Source organism: Staurois parvus, unplaced genomic scaffold (assembly GCF_062004578.1).
Source record: "Staurois parvus isolate SC_StPar_1 unplaced genomic scaffold, SC_StPar_1.0 ptg000372l, whole genome shotgun sequence".
Taxonomy (NCBI): Eukaryota; Metazoa; Chordata; class Amphibia; order Anura; family Ranidae; genus Staurois; species Staurois parvus.
Window position 1 is genome coordinate 3,773,896 of NW_028318168.1, and position 22,842 is coordinate 3,796,737.

Here is a 22,842-nt window from a genome sequence, read left to right on the forward strand (position 1 = left end):
GTTGCACGTTTACTGGTGTGTTTGGGGTCGTTGTCTTGTTGGAACACCCATTTGAAGGACATTTCCTCTTCAGCATAAGGCAGCATGACCTCTTCAAGTATTCTGATGTATTCAAACTGATCCATGATCCCTGGTATGCGATAAATAGGCCCAACACCGTAGTATGAGAAACATCCCCATATCATGATGCTTGCGCAACCATGCTTCACAGTCTTCACAGTGTACTGTGGCTTGAATTCAGTGTTTGGGGGTCGTCTGACAAACTGTCTCCGGCCACTAGACCCAAAAAGAACAATCTTACTTTCATCAGTCCACAAAATGTTGCGCCATTTCTCTTTAGGCCAGTCAATGTGCTCTTTGGTAAATTGTAACCTCTTCAGCACATGTCTTTTTTTCAACAGTAGGTCTTTGCGGGGGCTTCTTGCAGATAGCTTGGCTTCACATAGGTGTCTTCTAATTGTAACAGTACTCACAGGTAACTTTAGACCTTCTTTGATCTTCCTGGAGCTGATTGTTGGCTGAGTCCTTGCCATTTTGGCTATTCTTCTATCCATTCGAATTTTAGTTTTTCGCTTTCTTCCACGTCGTTCAGGTTTTGGTTGCCATTTTAAAGCATTTGCGATCATTTTAGCAGAGCAGCCTATCATTTTCTGCACTTCTTTATATGTTTTCCCCTCTCCAATCAACTTTTTAATCAAGGTACGCTGTTCTTCTGAACAATATCTGGAACGACCCATTTTCCTCAGAATTTCAGAGAGAAATGCACTGTAACCAGCATGTACAACATTTGCTGCCTTCCTTCCTTAAATAAGGGCAATAATTGCCACCTGTTTTTCAAAGAATGAATGACCACACTAATAGAACTCCACACTGCTATTATTTTGAACATGCCCCTTTCAATTAGTGATTCAATTACACAGAATGCATGCATGTCATGACTGTTGGGTCTGTTGGATTTCTATTACTCTACTACACCTGCTAGTAAATTATTTGCCATGTAGAAATATCATTTCTACCAAAAACAGTGATTGATCAGGTTAGTGATGTCTGACTGCTATTATTTTGAACACAACTGTATATAATCTCCAAGGCCTCATACAGCATTTTAGATTTTTGATGTAATAGCTTAGAATACAGAAGATGTTGGGGTTGATTTGTTAAAGGAATGTTTACTTGCAAAGTGAATGTTGGTAAATAAGGGTGAACTATGAATACCCAATCATATGTCAGGAAATATTCTGGGTTTTATTTCTCTTGCACATTATTGAGTATCCAAAGTAAGCACACCTTTTACCTTGTTTGCTAACTTTCAGTTTGCTAGGTGAAGAGTCTATCAGAAAACGTAAAGTGTTACTAAGCCCACAATAGTAAAATCAGTCTGTATATTCAGTAAAGCATGCTTGTTATAGTCACTGTGGAACCTAAGGGGTTAATCCTCTGCATTGTGTAAAAAGGATGTCTGATCCTGTGTTCTCTGCCCCTTCCCTTGTTCAACTGTCCACCAGATAAGACAGACTGAACCTGTAGTCACATGCACATGCTCAGTTTAGTGTGTATTGCTAGAGAAGTTTTTTTTTCTTGGTCCATGTGATCACCACAGAGCCAATCAGCACTGTCCAGACAGAGGGTGAGCATTTTTGTATCCTCCTAGAGCAGAAAGAAAACTCCTACAAGAGTTAACCAGTACTCTGCTGAAGTCACAAGACTGCTCTAACTGCTGATGAGAAAAGGTATTTAGAAGTTTATATTTACTAAAATAATTGCATTTCCATGTTGTGTGTACTGTGGGAGACCAGATATAGTGAATGTAGGGGCCTGGGTTTAGTAACACTTTAATCACATCATCTCAGTGTTCTGGGATGCAATCTCTGAAGTATTACTGTATATCCAAATTCTGAGGTGTTAGAGCTTAATTACAGTATATAATCAGAAAATGTCATAATATAATTTCAGCATTTTGAGATATCATAGAGCACCCTAGCTCGGATATTTAATATCTCTGAGCTGTCACATTTTTTTTAGTTGGATGGCTCAGAGATTTTCCATACACTCCCCTGTCATCTCTTTCAAAATATTACTTTCATTATTAAACTAAAAGTGCCCTTTAGTTCCTTGTCCTGGAAAATTGGACAACCACAAATATTTATTTAGTACTTAAACCAAAGATGCCACATGCAGACCAAACCCCCAGCATATGTTGCTAAATTGCCAAAAGATGTTTTCCCCCATTGGCATGGTGGCTAGATGCTGGTTCAGTTTAGACACCCAATAACCTAAAGGAGAAGTAAAACCAAAGCTCTTTTTCCTGTTTTCAGCTGACAGCAGGATAAAGCCTGCTGTCGGCTGACATCAATCAGCCAGTCCAGGCTGGGGAAAGATCCCGATTTTGATCCACCCCAGAGTCTGGAGCAGCACCTGGCTCAGCCTCTCAGTGACGCTCTGTGAGCCTGAGCCAGCCGCTCCTCCCCCCCACAGCCGAGTGCTCCAGTGAGCGTGGGGGTGGGGGGGCATAGCAGAGAGCGCTGACTGACAGTCACCACTCTCTGCTCAGAGCGGTGGTGAGAACTCATCGATCAGCGCTCATGTGATCACCCTTAGAGCTGGTGGTGGACAGATGCAGCATCGGACCGATGCTGCATCCACCTAGGTAAGTTTGATTTATAAAAAAAAATTAAATCCCATACTTCTCTTTTAATGCCCCTCCTTAGTGCTGTCAGTTTGGGGCCATATGGTGTGGATGATTTTAGATTGATATATTTATAGCACATGGGATCCACCCCAGAGTCTGGAGCAGCCCTTGGCTTAGCCTCTCAGTGATGCTCTGAGAGCCTAGGTCAGCCGCTCCCGCCCCACAGCTGAGCGCTTCAGTGAGCACGGGGGGAGGGGCAGAGCAGAGAGCTGTGACTGACAGTCACCATTCTCTGCTCAGAGCAGTGGTGAGAACTCAGTGATCAGCAGTCATGTGATCGCTGAGTTCTCACCTTTAGAGCTGGCAGGGGACAGATGCAGCATCGGACCGATGCTGCATCCACCTAGGTAAGTATGATTTTAAAAAAAAATTGAAATCCCATACTTCTCTTTTAATGCCCCTCCTTAGTGCTGTCAGTTTGGGGCCATATGGTGTGGATGATTTTAGAATGATATATGTATAGCACATGTTACAAATGTGTGCCGCACAAGAAAAGATCCTGTTTTGTGATTCTAATTTATTTGTGTGCATATAATTCATGCATTGTCCTAACTGAAAATTCCATCTTAGCCAAATTCTATTTTAGGATACATGCAACAGTTCCAGTCTCTATGGTAGCTTTTTCTGATGCGGGAGTTTGTCTGGATTATTTTCAGCCCCACTATCCTTAAAAGAATGTGTTGGCTAGATAGGAAGTCTCCAGTCTTTAGCCTGGATAGCTGTATCTGTTCTCCAAGCCTCTGCAGCAGCACATCTAGGGATTTGTATGAAATATTTAACAAAGATTAGCTTACACCTCTGTAGGGATTTTTCAAAGGCAAACAGACTTGAAAATCTGAGAGCATAATTTAGCGTTTCTTTTTTTCTTTTTCTCTTTTCTACTGTAGCTGTTTTATTGAAAAGTGAATAACAAAGTACTTCACGGTACACCTCAGGATACTGGGCACATTCTTCCCTATTTGTCAGTAGGGATGACAATATACACTCCCAGTTTGTTTCAATGTGGAGGATTTGGCAGTTTGGCATAACTGATTGGCATATTTGTATTTATTGCAACTGAAAAAAAAAACAGGAAACAAAAGGGTCCCTTATCACTTTCAGTTCACCCTCTAGCAGATTTACTGCTTTGGAGTGGAAGTTCTGTGTAAAATCACATATATAATTGTGATTTTGCACTTCACCATAGGGGGGCACATGCGTGCCACTGGAGAGCTGCTTCTGCTGTGATTGAACACAGCAGAGGCTGATCAACAGATGCCGGCCAATGGATGAGCGCCGGCACCCACTGGATGAGCGTCGACACCCACTGAACACTGAGGAGACTGACAGAACACAACTCTGCCTATGTACACAAAGAAGAGCTGTGTTCCGCTAGATTTTCTTTCCCTGCTTTGCCTAGTAAAACACTGGAAAGGCACACAGTTAACCCTTTTATTGCCCTAGATGTTTAACCTCTTCCCAGCCAGTGTCATTAACCATTAGCCGCCCGGCCAATGGCCGTTTGGCGGCTTCAAAAGTGTTGCTGCATTCCGGGTGCACGCCATTTGGCATGCTCCTGCACATGCGCAGTTTGCGCTAATGCAGAGCGGCGCAGCAGCGCAATCTGTCACCGGCCATGTACCTCGGACACGGCCGATGACAGATCCGAGTACCGGCTCCCGTTGCTGGTACCATGTGACCTGCTGTGACCAATCACAGCAGGTCACATGACAGTTGTATACAATGGATGGCTTCATTCATGCCATCCATTGTATACTAGTGCCTAGCTGTGAATGGTCACTGCTAATCACATGCACATGTCATGTGATTAGCTGTGACCAAATCACAGCTAAGCACAAAAAAAAAAAAAAAGCTGAATGAATCGATTTCATTCAGGTAAATGCTTGCTTATAGCAAAGTAATTCTTTGCTATAAGCAAATTGTGTAAAAAAAAAAAAAATACGGATCACTTCCCCAAAGTAGTACAATGTTACTATGGTAACATTGTACTACTTTGGTCATAGTAAAATATGAAAAAAAATCTTAAAAAAAATGAAAAAAATGTAATAAAAAATTAAAAATAATAAAAAAATTAAAAAAAATTAAAAAAAAAATTTTTTTTTTTTCATACTGTCACCAGTCAGTGTCCCTGTTCACCGCCATGCCAGTTATATGATGACGCTGTACTGCACTGGTGACAGTATGTAAAAAAAAAGTGAAAATAATTTTTTAAATTTTTTTATTTTCCGAAAAATTATGACAAAAAAAATACAACTTCAAAAAACTCGCCATGCCTCTTATGAAGTACGTCGGACTGTCTACTCTGCAAAAAGGGGTCATTTGGGGGATATCTGTACTATTCTGACATTCTTGGACCTCAAGAAATTAGATTGGCTGTCAGTACTTCAGGATTGATCAATATTCAGATCTATACCATAGTTTGTGAACTCTATAACTTTCCTACAAACTAAATAATACATCCTAATTTGGGTTATTTTCACCAAAGACATGTAGCAGAATACATCTCGGCCTAAATTTATGAAGAACAATTATTTATTTGTAAACTTTTATAACAGAAACAAAGAAAAATGTGTTTTTTTTTCAAAATTTTTGGTCTTTTTTTGTTAATTTAGCAAAAAATAAAAACCCCAGTGGTGATTAAATACCACCAAAAGAAAGCTCTAGTTGTGTGAAGAAAATGATAAAATTTTAGTTTGGGTACAGTGTTGTATGACCGCGCAATTGTCATTCAAAGTGGCCTGGGCAGGAAGGTGTAAAATTGCACGGTATTGAAATGGATAATACAGTGACAGTGTATATTTTTAGCACTGATCACTGTATTAGTACCACTGGTTACCACAAAGTTTCAGTTAGTGTCAGAATGTCCACCACAATATCGCAGTCTCACTATAAGTTGCTGATCACCACCATTACTAGTATTAAAAACATTTTCCCTGCCCATTTACCTCCTCACCAATACTATGTATATTTACAGATACAACACTTTTTCTCCTCCAGAACACCATTGTTAACTCTTGATAAGCCTACCCCCTTTGAACATATCTGTATTCAAGGTCTGCATCAGCGGGGTATAATTTCCTCCATATATAAGCTTCTCCAAGATGCTTGCCCCCTCTCTCTTGATACACACTTTTATATGCATAAATGGCCCCGGATCCTTCAATGTGCAATTGATCTGGGCCAATGGAGTAGGAGTTGGGAAGCCACCTCTAGATCTTCTATGTGTGTTGTATATAAGGAAACTACCTACAAAATACTAATGCTTTGCTATAGGACCCCTGAGGTTCTCCATGCTCACAATCAGGATGTTTCTTCTGCCTGCTGGAGATGTGACAAAGACAAAAAGGTAGGTAATGTGAGTGCTCTAAAAAATAGTAAAATCCGCTAAGCACAAAGGTAACCAAAATAAACCTTGATGAAAGCACTATAAAATATGGTGCAGTGCTAAAAATAAATCATAAAAACATATAAATATATATATCCAAGTATGAAGTTCATAAATGGTAAACAGTTCAAAGGTGACTCTAGTGCTCTTTGGTGCCTGCTTTCCTGGAAAACCGGTGTCTATGCAATAGTTGTGTAAGGAATGCGTACTCACCGGACGCGCATATAAAATGCGCCTGTAAATATAACTCCTGAAGTCATCAAGGTAAGCCAGGTACTAAGGTGTCTTCCCTCTAAGGGATGGATGTTCATCAAAAGGATCCTGGGGCTTTAATTTTTTATTTAACCTGTGTGTGTCACCTTGTGTGTCTGCACCAAGGCCAAACATTCCAGGGTATGTAAACTTTTGATCAGGGCCATGTGGGTGATTTCTGTTATTAGGATTTAAAAAGGAGCATTCCGGTCACTTCTGGTTGCGTATCTGCGTCACTACTGGTCCACTGCCTGACTTAACCATAGGGATCCCTATGATTAAGTCAGGTACGACGAAACATGTCAGGGTGTGACGGTGCGGAGGACCAGTAGTGACGCAGATACGCAACCGGAAGTGACGAAACGGCTTTCTGTCCGGCAGATCTGGAGGTGGTGAGAGCACCTGCAATATCTGTTTCACTGAAAGACTATTTTAAATAAGGCTTAATTATTTTTCAAATGTTGTAAGTGCAATATTTTGGCTTATTAAAATTGTTTACCTTTGGTAATACACGATTGGAGCGAATTTCTGTCCCTTTCTATGTAACTAAGGAGAGGAATATATATTATGATCCTGGCTACCATTCTTATCATGGGTGATTATTGGAGGACTAAACAATATGGTAGTGTGACCAGAGCACCCCTACCCAAGGAACGGAGGTTATTAAATGATCCACGCGGAGTAATATGGGTTCAAAGATTACAAACAGTATTTTATTCGATCACATGGATCATAGGGAGGTTAAACATGAGCACGGTGTACATATCAAACAAATAAAATCATTTTAAAAGCACTTGGCATCCTCATTTCTGGGTCATTTTGGCAAATAGAGTACCATATAAGGCAATGTAAGGTAGTGGTGTGGCTTTGGTTCTAGGTTTCCATAGATCTCCAGCTTGTATCAGGATAAACCATATATTCGGTAAGTATATTTTCAGTATGAGCCAGGGTGTGTAGAATAGCCTTCTGGCCCCTGGAAACTGGAACATAAAAATAGAAATAAGTATATATGAAAATGTAGGAGCTAATCACAGCTAAGCCGTACCAAACCTCCCTATAAAGTGGTCAGTGAGCACTTCATTACCTTCTCAGTTGTAAGCCTGTTATACCCGCTTCCTGGGTAGCCACCCCAAGTGAAAAAAAAGTCCACAGTACCAAATGATTCTGGGGATATATATAAAAATTATAATATGGATCACAAAGCATCAATTAAACCCTGAAAACAGAAACAAAATATGGGTATATTACCATCAATGAGGATCAAGAGGACTCCCGTCGACTTGAAATAGGATCAGGTCCTTGATGCTTGTTTAAAGATGCATATGGGGGTGGGAAGCCAGGTGGTCTCAATACGTAATTCCCAACACATATATTATGTATGTAGCAGGCCGTGAGTACCTGAGTCTATATACCCAATGAAGGGTTTCCAAAAATTACTCAATCTGAGAAAAATAAAGCGGTTTATATAGGATATGGCTTTGTCACAGCAAACAGTGCCTCAATAGGATTGCATATGTATATATATATATTTTTAATCCTCTGAAGAGGATTTCCAAAAAATTCCCCGAAAAAATAGGGTAAATTAGGCACATATAACATACCCTCTTAACTCCATATATGCTCTATGAGTCTAAACAGCAGTGAGCTAAAATAACTTGCCACCGGTGGAAGATATATTCCCATAGGGGATTGCCGTTTGCGGACCGCTGTAATAGTAGCCTTATGGTAGTTTTCAGAGGGCCTTGTGCCTTCCTAGCAGGGAGCTGTGACACCGCCGTTCCTTCCCACCTCGTGGGCGCCGCACCCTATGAAGACGCCGAGCATAGTGACATCATTACGTTGACGCGTTTTGTCCGCCAATCACCGCAGACTTCGTCAGAACTGGGAGGGGACTTCATTCCTTTGCCTTATATAGTGCGACTCTCCATATCGCCCTCTTGTGTTCAAAAAATATCACTACATTCAAAAAATCAAAAGTGAATTAAAAAGCATGTATTTAAATTTTAAATTGACTGCTGGCAATAAAGAAGAGGGACCATACTAAAGTGAACCAGACCATCTTTAGAAAGGATAATAGAGAAAGGTAATCATTGTAATTCAAGAGGTGGATCATCAAGACCCGGTTCAAGATCCTAATTTCAATAATATTCTAATTATTGTAAGAATTCAGTCTATAATAGGGAAAAGAGAGAGGGCCCCGGGGTTAGATTCATACTCTGTCCAGGTACGTCCATATTTCCTTCCCATACATAATAACTCAATGCAGACTATAGCTCAAAGGATAATAAGGATTCCAAAAAACTCAGTTTAGAAAAACTCTAAAGTTGAGTTCTGTATTTAGTCCGTATGGGACAAGTGCACCCAGGGTATAAATCCAAAATTTTTCTTTTTGTAGGAGGACTTTGTCAAAGTCACCCCGTCGAGCTGAAATATTCAGCAGAAAGATCCCTTTCACTTTTAAGCCTTCTGTTTTCCCCCCATGTACTTCTCTAAAATGTTGTGCCAGTGGGTTTTCTTTTTCTCCCTTCCCTACGTTCCTATTCTCATTCCTAATATCTCTCAGATGTTCACCAATTCTAGTTCTGAGGTTCCTTTTCGTTTTTCCTATATACATCTTCTTGCATGGACATTCTATCATATATATTATTCTACTGCTAGAGCAATTAATGAAACTTCGTATCTGAAACACCTTGGATTTATCGTTATTAGAGAACTGATTAGACTTATGTACAAATGGACAAATTTGACAATGGCCACATGGGAACATACCACATAGGCCTGTCCTCCTAGTTAACCAATTCCTTTTTGGAGCCCTCTGAAACTCTGATTGTACTAGTATGTCATTAAGATTCCGAGCTCTTTTTGCTACCATTTGTGGGCTCTCACCTACCACTCTTGCTATCTGTGGATTTTGAGTTAGTAGGTGCCAGTGGGAGTCCAGGGCCTTCTTGACTTCCCCCCATTGTTGTCCAAATTTAGTTATGAATCTTATCGGTTGGTTTACCGAATTCGCCTCAATCTTTGGTTTAGATTTATTTATGAGCTCCTCTCTTGTTTTACCAAGAGCTCTTCTTTTCGCTCTTCTTAAGGTTCTATGTGAGTAGCCTCTCTCTCTAAATCTCTTATAGAGCTGAATAGATTCATTTCTATATTGGGCTTCTTCTGTACAATTCCTTCTTATTCTCTGAAACTGACCGATAGGTATTCCCTGTTTTAAGCTCCTAGGATGATAACTATTAGCATGTAAGAGTGTATTCGCCGCTGTTTCCTTCCTAAACGTTTTAGTAGCTAGTTTATTACCTTGTATTGAGATTGATAGATCCAAAAATGTTATTACCTCTCTATCTACTGTATAAGTAAGTTTGATATTTCTATCATTCTCATTTAGGAATTCCATGAATTTTTCCAACTGGTCCATACCTCCATCCCAGACCATCAGGACATCATCAATATATTGTAGCCATTGTTTTGCATGTTGCTTATAGGGAGTGGAGGGATATACCCACTCCTCTTCCCATAGGCCTAGATGTAGACATGCAAATGCTGGGGCCCATGGTGCTCCCATGGAGGTACCGCATATTTGCTGGTAGAAAGAACCCAGAAACTGAAAACAGTTATGCGTCAGCATAAATTCCAGCAGGTCCAATATAAATTCATTCTGAGCCTCCATCTCAGGGAAGTGTGTCTCCAAAAAATAGGCCACAGCTCTCCGTCCCCAAATGTGTGGGATGGAGGTATATAGTGATTCCACATCAATACCCACCAGAAGTGCACCCTTAGGTACTTTTACATTTAGAATCTTTTTCAGCACATCGCCCGTATCCCTTACATAGGATCTAAGTCCCAAGACCAGATCCTTAATTAGGTCATCCACAAATCTACCTATTAATTCCAGCGGACCACCAATAGCAGATACTATGGGGCATCCTGGTGGTTGAGTAGGATTTTTATGTATTTTTGGGATTACGTAGAAGGTGGGGATATTAAAAACTTCAACTGTCAACATGTCACATTCCTGTTTAGTTAGAAGATTTGCTTCACGTGCCAATTCCACTTTCTTATTTAAGGCAACAACAATTTTGGGGAAAGGATTGGTATGTAATTTACGGTATGTATTGGGGTCCTTCAGCTGTCTAAGTACCTCCTTTTCATATTCCGCACTCTCTAGTAATACTACATTTCCCCTTTTTTTAATCACAATATTTTTAGCGTTCTTGAGTTCCCTAAGGGCTGTTCTTTCACCTTTAGTCAGGTTATCAGGGTTCCTCATTGTCCAGTTGATTTTGCCAAGATCATCGTGTACTAAGTCTAAAAAAGTACTTAACCATTTATTTTCCCTAATATTAGGCATTCTTCTAGATGGAGTTTTAAGTCTAGTATGTCTTTTCCATTTGCCTGAGCCATCTTCCTCCGCAGTCTCCCCACCCATAGAGGTCTCCTCAAGAAGACTTATGAGGTTACCCAGTGCCTGTTGTTCCCTCTCTGAGTTAAGGTCATATGGATTAAATTCTTCTCTAGATAAATATGGAATTCTTAGAAGGATCTTTCTCAGAAATAAATTTAGATCTTTATAAACCTCAAAGAGGTCCATTTTATCCATAGGGGAGAAAGTCAAGCCTTTCCGTAATAGATCATAATGTCTTTTTTTCAGCACAAACTTAGATCCTATGATCCATGTGATCGAATAAAATACTGTTTGTAATCTTTGAACCCATATTACTCCGCGTGGATCATTTAATAACCTCCTTTCCTTGGGTAGGGGTGCTCTGGTCACACTACCATATTGTTTAGTATGAAATTCTTTTTGGGTTTATGGATCCACACTTACATGTTAAGTGAGTCGGAGATATGATTATGACACTAGCTATCAGTGTCATTATAGGTGGCTTCCTTTAGTCTATTTTTGTGATTATTGGAGGAACCTCCCAGTCTTAACAATTTGGAGTCTTTATAAAGTGGACAAAAGGCTGTGTTCTGATGATCCTGATTTCTGGAATTAGTGCAATAAGGCTCATTAAAGGCTATGTTCTGGCGAGTGCACACTAGAGATGAGCGAATCGAACCAGGCGAACCGGAATTCGAGTCGAATTTCAGGAAATATTCGATTCGCGTCGAATCCGAAATTTTGCCTACTTCGGGTGCGCGAATCGAACATTTCCCGATCAGCCGGCAAAAGTGTCCCTGCAGTGAGCTCCGCTATTTCTGACAGTTCTCTGACAGAAGGAACACATGTTTAGCGGGTTGAAACATTGTATCTATTAGTTTCCATTTAGGATACAGATGTTTCAACCGCTGTACATGTGAAGAAGCTGTCAGAGAACTGTCAGAAATAGAGGAACTCTGCACATACACTTTTTGCCGGCTTGGAATTATTCTTCTTTTCATCCTACTTCTTCTTCATCCTCATCCTCATCCTCTTCTTCTGAGGATGAGGATGAAGAAGAAGAAGAAGAAGAAGAAGAAGAGGAAGTAGGATGAAAAGAGGAATAATTCCAAGCCGGCAAAAAGTGTATGTGCAGAGTTCCTCTATTCTGCAGATACACTTAGAGGAGCTCTGCAGATACACTTAGAGGAGCTCTGCACATACACTTTTTGCCGGCTTGGAATTAATCTTATTTTCATCCTACTTCTTCTTCTTCTTCTTCATCCTCATCCTCATCCTCAGAAGAAGAAGAAGAGGATGAGGATGAAGAAGAAGAAGAAGTAGGATGAAAATAAGAATAATTCCAAGCCGGCAAAAAGTGTATGTGCAGAGCTCCTCTAAGTGTATCTGCAGAGCTCCTCTAAGTGTATCTGCAGAATAGAGGAACTCTGCACATACACTTTTTGCCGGAAACCGCTGTATGGAGGGAATGTCCCATAACTGTCAGAAATAGACTATTTCTGACAGTTCTGGGACATTCACTCCATACAGCGGTTTCAACTGCTGTATGGAGGGAATGTCATAGAACTGTCAGAAATAGACTATTTATGACAGTTCTGGGACATTCACTCCATACAGCGGTTGAAACATTGTATCTATTTTTTTCCATAAATGACATTCTGCAAATACACTTAGAGGAGCGCTGCAGATACACTTTTTGCCGGCTTGGAATTAATCTTATTTTCATCCTACTTCTTCTTCATCCTCATCCTCATAAGAAGAATAAGAAGAAGTAGGATGAAAATAAGAATAATTCCAAGCCGGCAAAAAGTGTATCTGCAGCGCTCCTCTAAGTGTATCTGCAGAATGTCATTTATGGAAAAGAATAGATACAATGTTTCAACCGCTGTATGGAGTGAATGTCCAAGAACTGTCAGAAATAGACTATTTATAACAGTTCTGGGACATTCACTCCATACAGCGGTTTCAACCGCTGTATGGAGGGAATGTCATAGAACTGTCAGAAATAGACTATTAATGACAGTTCTGGGACTGTCCTTCCATACAGCGGTTGAAACATTGTATCTATTTGTTTCCATAAATGACATTCTGCAGATACACTTAGAGGAGCGCTGCAGATACACTTTTTGCCTACTTCTTCTTCTTCTTCTTCATCCTCATCCTCTTCTTCTTCTTATAAGGATGAGGATGAAGAAGAAGAAGAAGAAGAAGTAGGATGAAAATAAGATTAATTCCAAGCCGGCAAAATGTGTATCTGCAGCGCTCCTCTAAGTGTATTTGCAGAATGTCATTTATGGAAAAAAATAGATACAATGTTTCAACCGCTGTATGGAAGGAATGTCATAGAACTGTCAGAAATAGACTATTTCTAACAGTTCTGGGACATTCCTTCCATACAGCGGTTGAAACATTGTATCTATTTGTTTCCATAAATGGATCCATTTATGGAAACAAATAGATACAATGTTTCAACCGCTGTATGGAAGGAATGTCCCAGAACTTTCATAAATAGTCTATTTCTGACAGTTCTATGACATTCCCTCCATACAGCGGTTTCAACCGCTGTATGGAGTGAATGTCCCAGAACTGTCAGAAATAGTGTATTTCTGACAGTTATGGGACATTCACTCCATTCAGCGGTTGAAACATTGTATCTATTTTTTTCCATAAATGACATTCTGCAGATACACTTAGAGGAGCGCTGCAGATACACTTTTTGCCTACTTCTTCTTCTTCTTCTTCATCCTCATCCTCTTCTTCTTCTTATAAGGATGAGGATGAAGAAGAAGAAGAAGAAGAAGAAGTAGGATGAAAATAAGATTAATTCCAAGCCGGCAAAATGTGTATCTGCAGCGCTCCTCTAAGTGTATTTGCAGAATGTCATTTATGGAAAAAAATAGATACAATGTTTCAACCGCTGTATGGAGTGAATGTCCCATAACTGTCATAAATAGACTATTTCTGACAGTTCTGGGACATTCACTCCATACAGCGGTTGAAACCGCTGTATGGAGGGAATGTCATAGAACTGTCAGAAATAGACTATTTCTAACAGTTCTGTGACATTCCTTCCATACAGCGGTTGAAACATTGTATCTATTTGTTTCCATAAATGGATCCATTTATGGAAACAAATAGATACAATGTTTCAACCGCTGTATGGAAGGAATGTCCCATAACTGTCAGAAATAGACTATTTCTGACAGTTCTGGGACATTCACTCCATACAGCGGTTTCAACCGCTGTATGGAGGGAATGTCATAGAACTGTCAGAAATAGACTATTTATGACAGTTCTGGGACATTCACTCCATACAGCGGTTGAAACATTGTATCTATTTTTTTCCATAAATGACATTCTGCAAATACACTTAGAGGAGCGCTGCAGATACACTTTTTGCCGGCTTGGAATTAATCTTATTTTCATCCTACTTCTTCTTCTTCATCCTCATCCTCATAAGAAGAAGAAGTAGGATGAAAATAAGAATAATTCCAAGCCGGCAAAAAGTGTATCTGCAGCGCTCCTCTAAGTGTATATGCAGAATGTCATTTATGGAAAAAAATAGATACAATGTTTCAACCGCTGTATGGAGTGAATGTCCCAGAACTGTCAGAAATAGACTATTAATGACAGTTCTGGGACTGTCCTTCCATACAGCGGTTGAAACATTGTATCTATTTGTTTCCATAAATGGATCCATTTATGGAAACAAATAGATACAATGTTTCAACCGCTGTATGGAAGGAATGTCCCAGAACTGTTAGAAATAGTCTATTAATGACAGTTCTGGGACTGTACTTCCATACAGCGGTTGAAACATTGTATCTATTTGTTTCCATAAATGGATCCATTTATGGAAACAAATAGATACAATGTTTCAACCGCTGTATGGAAGGAATGTCCCAGAACTGTTAGAAATAGTCTATTTCTGACAGTTCTATGACATTCCCTCCATACAGCGGTTGAAACCGCTGTATGGAGTGAATGTCCCAGAACTGTCAGAAATAGTCTATTTCTGACAGTTATGGGACATTCACTCCATACAGCGGTTGAAACATTGTATCTATTTTTTTCCATAAATGACATTCTGCAGATACACTTAGAGGAGCGCTGCAGATACACTTTTTGCCTACTTCTTCTTCTTCTTCTTCATCCTCATCCTCTTCTTCTTCTTATAAGGATGAGGATGAAGAAGAAGAAGAAGAAGAAGTAGGATGAAAATAAGATTAATTCCAAGCCGGCAAAATGTGTATCTGCAGCGCTCCTCTAAGTGTATTTGCAGAATGTCATTTATGGAAAAAAATAGATACAATGTTTCAACCGCTGTATGGAGTGAATGTCCCATAACTGTCAGAAATAGACTATTTCTGACAGTTCTGGGACATTCACTCCATACAGCGGTTGAAACCGCTGTATGGAGGGAATGTCATAGAACTGTCAGAAATAGACTATTTCTAACAGTTCTGTGACATTCCTTCCATACAGCGGTTGAAACATTGTATCTATTTGTTTCCATAAATGGATCCATTTATGGAAACAAATAGATACAATGTTTCAACCGCTGTATGGAAGGAATGTCCCATAACTGTCAGAAATAGACTATTTCTGACAGTTCTGGGACATTCACTCCATACAGCGGTTTCAACCGCTGTATGGAGGGAATGTCATAGAACTGTCAGAAATAGACTATTTCTAACAGTTCTGTGACATTCCTTCCATACAGCGGTTGAAACATTGTATCTATTTGTTTCCATAAATGGATCCATTTATGGAAACAAATAGATACAATGTTTCAACCGCTGTATGGAAGGAATGTCCCATAACTGTCAGAAATAGACTATTTCTCACAGTTCTGGGACATTCACTCCATACAGCGGTTTCAACCGCTGTATGGAGGGAATGTCATAGAACTGTCAGAAATAGACTATTTATGACAGTTCTGGGACATTCACTCCATACAGCGGTTGAAACATTGTATCTATTTTTTTCCATAAATTACATTCTGCAAATACACTTAGAGGAGCGCTGCAGATACACTTTTTGCCGGCTTGGAATTAATCTTATTTTCATCCTACTTCTTCTTCTTCATCCTCATCCTCATAAGAAGAAGAAGAAGAAGAAGTAGGATGAAAATAAGAATAATTCCAAGCCGGCAAAAAGTGTATCTGCAGCGCTCCTCTAAGTGTATATGCAGAATGTCATTTATGGAAAAAAATAGATACAATGTTTCAACCGCTGTATGGAGTGAATGTCCCAGAACTGTCAGAAATAGACTATTTATGACAGTTCTGGGACATTCACTCCATACAGCGGTTGAAACCGCTGTATGGAGGGAATGTCATAGAACTGTCAGAAATAGACTATTAATGACAGTTCTGGGACATTCCTTTCATACAGCGGTTGAAACATTGTATCTATTTGTTTCCATAAATGGATCCATTTATGGAAACAAATAGATACAATGTTTCAACCGCTGTATGGAAGGAATGTCCCAGAACTGTTAGAAATAGTCTATTTCTGACAGTTCTATGACATTCCCTCCATACAGCGGTTTCAACCGCTGTATGGAGTGAATGTCCCAGAACTGTCAGAAATAGTCTATTTCTAACAGTTATGGGACATTCACTCCATACAGCGGTTGAAACCGCTGTATGGAGGGAATGTCATAGAACTGTCAGAAATAGACTATTTATGACAGTTCTGGGACATTCCTTCCATAAATGAATCCATTTATGGAAACAAATAGATACAATGTTTCAACCGCTGTATGGAAGGAATGTCCCAGAACTGTTAGAAATAGTCTATTTCTGACAGTTCTATGACATTCCCTCCATACAGCGGTTGAAACCGCTGTATGGAGTGAATGTCCCAGAACTGTCAGAAATAGTCTATTTCTGACAGTTCTGGGACATTCCCTCCATACAGCGGTTGAAACCGCTGTATGGAGTGAATGTCCCAGAACTGTCAGAAATAGACAGAAACTGTCACAGAACTGTTCTTCTTCTCATCCTTCTCCTTCTTCTCATCCTTCTCCTTCTTCTCATCCTTCTCCTTCTTCTCATCCTTCTCTTTCTTCTCATCCCTCTTCTCATCCTTCTCCTTCTTCTCATCCTTCTCCTTCTCCTTCTTCTCATCCTTCTCCTTCTCCTTCTTCTCATCCTTCTCCTTCTCCTTCTTCTCATACTTCTCCTTCTCCATCTTCTCATCCTTCTCCTTTTCCTTCTTCTCATCCTTCTCCTTCTGCTTCTCCTTCTCCTTCTTCTCATCCTTCTCCTTCTTCTCATCCTTCTCCTTCTTCTCATCCTTCTCCTTCTTCTCATCCTTCTCTTTCTTCTCATCCTTCTCCTTCTTCTCATCCTTCTCCTTCTTCTCATCCTTCTCCTTCTCCTTCTTCTCATCCTTCTCCTTCTTCTCATCCTTCTCCTTCTCCTCATCCTTCTTCTTCTCATCCTTCTCCTTCTTCTCATCCTTCTCCTTCTCCATCTTCTCATCCTTCTCCTTCTCCTTCTTCTCATCCTTCTCCTTCTGCTTCTCCTTCTCCTTCTCCTTCTTCTCATCCTTCTCCTTCTTCTCATCCTTCTCCTTCTTCTCATCCTTCTCCTTCTTCTCATCCTTCTCCTTCTCCTTCTTCTCATCCTTCTCCTTCTTCTCATCCTTCTCCTTCTCCTCATCCTTCTCCTTCTCCTTCTTCTCATCCTTCTCCTTCTCCATCTTCTCATCCTTCTCCTTCTTCTCATCCTTCTCCTTCTTCTCATCCTTCTCCTTCTCCTCATCCTTCTCCTTCTTCTCATCCTTCTCCTTCTTCTCATCCTTCTCCTTCTCCTTCTTCTCATCCTTCTCCTTCTCCATCTTCTCATCCTTCTCCTTCTCCTTCTTCTCATCCTTCTCCTTCTTCTCATCCTTCTCCTTCTCCTCATCCTTCTCCTTCTCCTTCTTCTCATCCTTCTCCTTCTCCTTCTTCTCATCCTTCTCCTTCTTCTCACCCTTCTCCTTCTCCTTCTTCTCATCCTTCTCCTTCTCCATCTTCTCATCCTTCTCCTTCTCCTTCTTCTCATCCTTCTCCTTCTCCTTCTTCTCATCCTTCTCCTTCTCCTTCTTCTCATCCTTCTCCTTCCTGATCTCCAAGGGCATTTAAATTAAAGGTACAGTGTTCTGCACTAATTTAAAGGCTCTCTGAAGCCTAGAAACCCTTTTTATAAGCCATCTTCGTAGCGAAGAAATTCGCATCGAATCGAATTTCATACTGGAATTCGCCGAATCAGCCGAATCAAATTTTTCAATACTTCGCTCATCTCTAGTGCACACCTAAGAGGGGGTGTATGAAAAGCACAGCACGTGGTTTATTTGTTTCTGCACTGGGAGTCACAGAGGATTCACCTTGTGGAAGATTTTTTTGGACTTTTTTTGGAATTTATTATTAATTACACTGAACTTATATTTTACGGTGTTTTGTGGGCACTATTATATCATATATAATTTGTTTGTTTATTTTTTGTCACATATAATTTATGTCACTTAATATTTGTGTAAATGAGTTTTGACATAGAGACCATCAAAAGGAATTAATGTGACACATATATATAATGCGCCGCTAATTATCACCAATATTAGGAGTGGTATTTTTTGGTATATATTTTGAAATATATTGAATATGGCCAAAATTTTAGCATTTCAAACATATGTCAATATATTTGGGTAGAATATTTTTAAAATATATTTCAAATATATTTTTCTTCCATATGGGATATTAAACCCAAAAGTAAAAACATTATATTGTAGCTTGCCAATTCTTAGATGTGATGGCTGTATTTGTTTTCTTTTTTAGGCTTTCTTTCCTTGATCTAGGCAGTATGTCTGTTGTTTTTTTTTTTTAAAAAGCAAGCTCTCTTCCAGAGACGCTTGAAAATTACAGGTGACAAACCAATTACTGTACCAATGACAGGGGTGCTTACAACAATCAGCTTTTATTTACTTATGTAAAATGTTTATCCCAAAAGAAACAAAATCCTTATATATATTAGCTGGAGTTTGGCTTCAGTTTGTTAGTGCATCTAAATCTGCTACTACATCTAACACTCCCCTCTTCCCATACTGACAACACTGCTGTCCAAAGGAGCTACAAGGGCCGGACTGACCATTTGGAAACTCGGGCACTGCCTGAGGACCCGGGGTCAGTAGGGGGCCTCATGAGATGCCCCTGGTACCTTTTTCATAGGCTTTTTTGAGTTTGGGCAAGGACACAGGGGCCCCATGATCCCCTATTGCCCGGGGGCCCCATGAGTTGTCAGTCCACCCCTGGGTGCTACTGTGCGCATTTATCCAGAGTGGTGTCTCACCAACACAGAGGTGTGTTATTGGCCAGATCACCAGGTGAAAACAAAAGGAAAAAAGTCTTAATAAGAAAACAAATTCAGCCACCACATCTAATAATTGGCAAGCTGCAATATATTACATTTCTGGTTTTGGGTTTAACATCGCATTAAGTTTAGCTGCAAATGTAGGAATACAGCTTTAGTGCTAGCAACAGCCACACAATTATAGATCTTCAAAGCAAAGCTCCAGTGTTTATGTTTTTAATTACCTGGCACCTTTTGCATTTAAGCTCCTTTGAAGAACGTCATCAGACTGGCAAACACACTATTAGAAAAAAGGTAAGCATATGGTGTTTTTGTTAAAAAATGTTCAAGATGTACCAGGTTATGAGTATAGTTAATAAGAAGAAAATGTTATTTTCTATAATATTAATAATGAAAATAACAACCTTAATATGTGGAAATAGTAGCAGCAACAGAAACAGTAGTAATATACGCAGAATCAGTGGCTGTAATAATTAATTTTATCACAAGTTCCTTAAAAATATTCACATTCTAAAGGAAATCTGCTGAATATTGTTTTGTGGTTGCCATGGAGATATATGCACAGTATGAACACTTTTGAACAATATTTCTCTATAATTTATCATGCATTTGACAAAGTACTGCAAATTACAAATATTGTCTTAGAGAAAGTCCATAAGTTATTATGATGTACTGTATATATGCACACAGTAATGCACGCCGTCTAGGAATGATGATACTAACAGTCTCAAAGGATCTTTACATTCACAGAGTGATACAAGGCTAGAATATTAACTAATTTTTAAGTGCAACTTCAAGGTTATTTCTAATGTCCAGAAAATAGAAACACTAGAAAGAAATGACATCTTATGTGAATTATATGTAGCTGAACGCAACAGCCTCTGCTATACTGTATATCAGCTTCTTATTTCATGGTAGAAATAAAGATACATGGACCCTAGAAAGACTCGACCTAAAGGACCATTGAGAAAATACCATAGGGTTTTAGTGAGTAGAACTGCCAGGTACCAAGGATAAATTCAAGGGATGAAAATTAGAGCCCCTTTAAACAAGGCTTCTGATAAAGGGGGTATCTCTGGGCCTCCTGTAGGGGGCCTGAGCCCCATCACCCAGCAGGAGGGCCCTGTCTGGCAGCTTCAGACTTTAGGTAGGATCCGTCATGCCACTGTGTATTCAGTTATAATTTATTTATTACAGGTACTTATACAGTGCCAACAATTTTCACAGCGCTTTACATAACAATTGTACATTCACATCAGTCCCTAGCCCTCAAGGGGCATACAAGGGGCATACAAGGTCCCTAACTTACATTCATACATACACATACTAGGGCCAATTTAGACAGGAGCCAATTAAACTACCAGCAAATCTTTGGAGTGTGGGAGGAAACCGGAGTACCCAGAGGAAATCCACGCAGGCACAGGGAGAACATGCAAACTCCAGGCAGGTGGGGCTGTGGTTGAGATTTGTACCAACAACCCAAGTACTGCCAGGCGGAAGTGCAAATCACTGTGCTGCCAAGTTATAATAACAAAACATAACTGTTCCCCGCCACCTCCATAGTCTCGGGCAATCATTCTCCCTGATGGGCTGAGAGGGGGGATCCCATCTGTTCACTTCTGGAGACAGTGGAGACAGCCAGACACTGTAGATCATGGCAGATGTACACACACACTATCCTGTGCTGGGATGCAGTAAGTCCCCTGCTGCTGGCCTGGTGAAGCGATTTGGCTTGCTTTTCACACTGCCTGACTTCTTCAGCATGCAAGTGCTAAGGAAATCAGGCAGAAGAAGAGCACTGACAGGCTTGTGGCAGCTGGCTGAAAGTGGACACGATCAGCGATCAGGTCTACTCAGCAGCTAGCCCAACAGTGCAGACAGAGGGATCCCCAGCTCTGAGACTCTGGCAAAAGTCACAAGACAGGTACAGTCTCATGACATTATTATTATTATACAGGATTTATATAGTGCTAACAGTTTGCTCAGCGCTTTAAAATATAAAGGGAGACAATACAGCAATGATACAGTTCAATACAAGAGGGTTAGGAGGACCCTGCTCCTTGGAGCTTACAATCTAAGAGGGAGGGGCTGGTGGTACAAAAGATAATAACTGTGGGGGATGAACTGATAGGAGGAATAGAAGATTCAGTTATTAGCTGAAGGCGGGATAGGCTTCCCTGAAGAGATAGGTTTTCAGGGATTGCTTAAAAGTGGGCAAAGTAGGCGATAGACAGATACATTAGTGTAGAGAGTTCCAGAAGATGGGGGAGGCTCTGGAGAAGTCTTGGAGATGAGCATGGGAGGAGGAGACAAGGGAGTTAGAGAGCAGGAGGTCGTGCGAGGATTGGAGAGTACAGTTTGGGTGATATTTGGAGACAAGATCGGTGATGTAATTTGGGGCAGAGTTATAAATGGCTTTATATGTTATTGTTAATGTTTTGAATTTTATCCATTGGGCAGTGGGAAGCCAGTGGAGGGATTGGCAGAGAGGGGTGGCAGATACAGAATGGTTAGTAAGGTGGATGAGTCTGGCAGCAGCATTCATGTTAGACTGAAGAGGGGATAGCCTGCGATGAGGTAGGCCAATGAGGAGGGAGTTACAATAGTCAAGGTGAGAGATAACAAGAGAGTGAATAAGTTGCTTAGTGGTTTCCGAGGTTAGCAACGGGAGTATCTTGGAGATGTTGCGGAGGTGAAGTCTACAAGATTTGGACAGTGATTGGATTTGGGGCTGAAAGGACAGATCAGAGTCCAGGATTACACCTAGTACCCTGGCATGTGGGGAGGGACTGATGGTGGTATTATTGATCTTGATGGAGAAGTCAGGGGTGTGGGCACGGGCTGGGGGGAATAGCATGAGCACACACATTACTCTATGCTCTAACCTGTGCATATATACAGTTCCATAGCAGGGAGCAGCCAAATGTGATCATCATTATCATTATGATGATAATCACACACTTACACAGTGCGGGTGCATTGAGCCCTGGCACCTGTATTGTGTGATTATCATGATGATAATGAGGATTATCATTGAAAGAAGAAGAGTGAAATGCAAGCTAGCCATAAATGGTTCAAATCTCAGCTGGTTCAGCAAAGAGCAGCCAAGATTCGAATCATCTATGGTCAGGCTGATTGTGCCCGGATCAATTTTTGTATGACTTGAGTACAACCAGCATGTTGGATTTTACATGTGAATGTTGCCAGCAGCTATTATAGCTGCTAGCAGTAATCACTCCCCACTCGGGGAACACAATAGGTCCACAGGAAGGATTCCCCCATCAACACTGATGGGGGAATCTAGCGACTTTCTTTCCTTCAACTCATGGTTGCAGGAAAGAACATTGTATATTCAAGCCCTGCCTTAGGACCCTATCACATGGAGTAGACTCAACTTTGCTCAGCAGGGGATCTGTCTGCTGATTCCCTGCTGATCAGAGCAAAGCGGGCAGATGACTGGTCCGTGCCTGCTCAGTGTATACTCAGTTTATGCAGAGCGGACACAGATGTAAACTGTCTGTTTACCCCCAATTGCCCTCCGATCTGATCCACCTAGACAGAGGAGGACAGATCTCCTTCTGTTTCTTTAGCAAACTGGATCAGATGTAGACGGGTGTAAACAGACACAAGTCCGTTTACATCTACAGCTCCATAGAGGTGAATGGAGGGTCTGATTGAGTAAAAAAAAAACTGACAAGCAGACCCAATCAGACCAATTGTGTGAAAGGAGCCTTAGGCCTCATTTATGCTTGTGTTTGGGGGTATGGTAAAAATG

At 40.5% G+C, this 22,842-nt stretch overlaps 1 protein-coding gene across 2 annotated transcripts in view; it reads left to right on the forward strand.

Annotated features, from left to right (window-relative positions):
- Positions 1–22,842, forward strand: part of PKIB (cAMP-dependent protein kinase inhibitor beta) — a 256,428-nt gene that overhangs the window by 97,666 nt on the left and 135,920 nt on the right. The window lies entirely within an intron of this gene.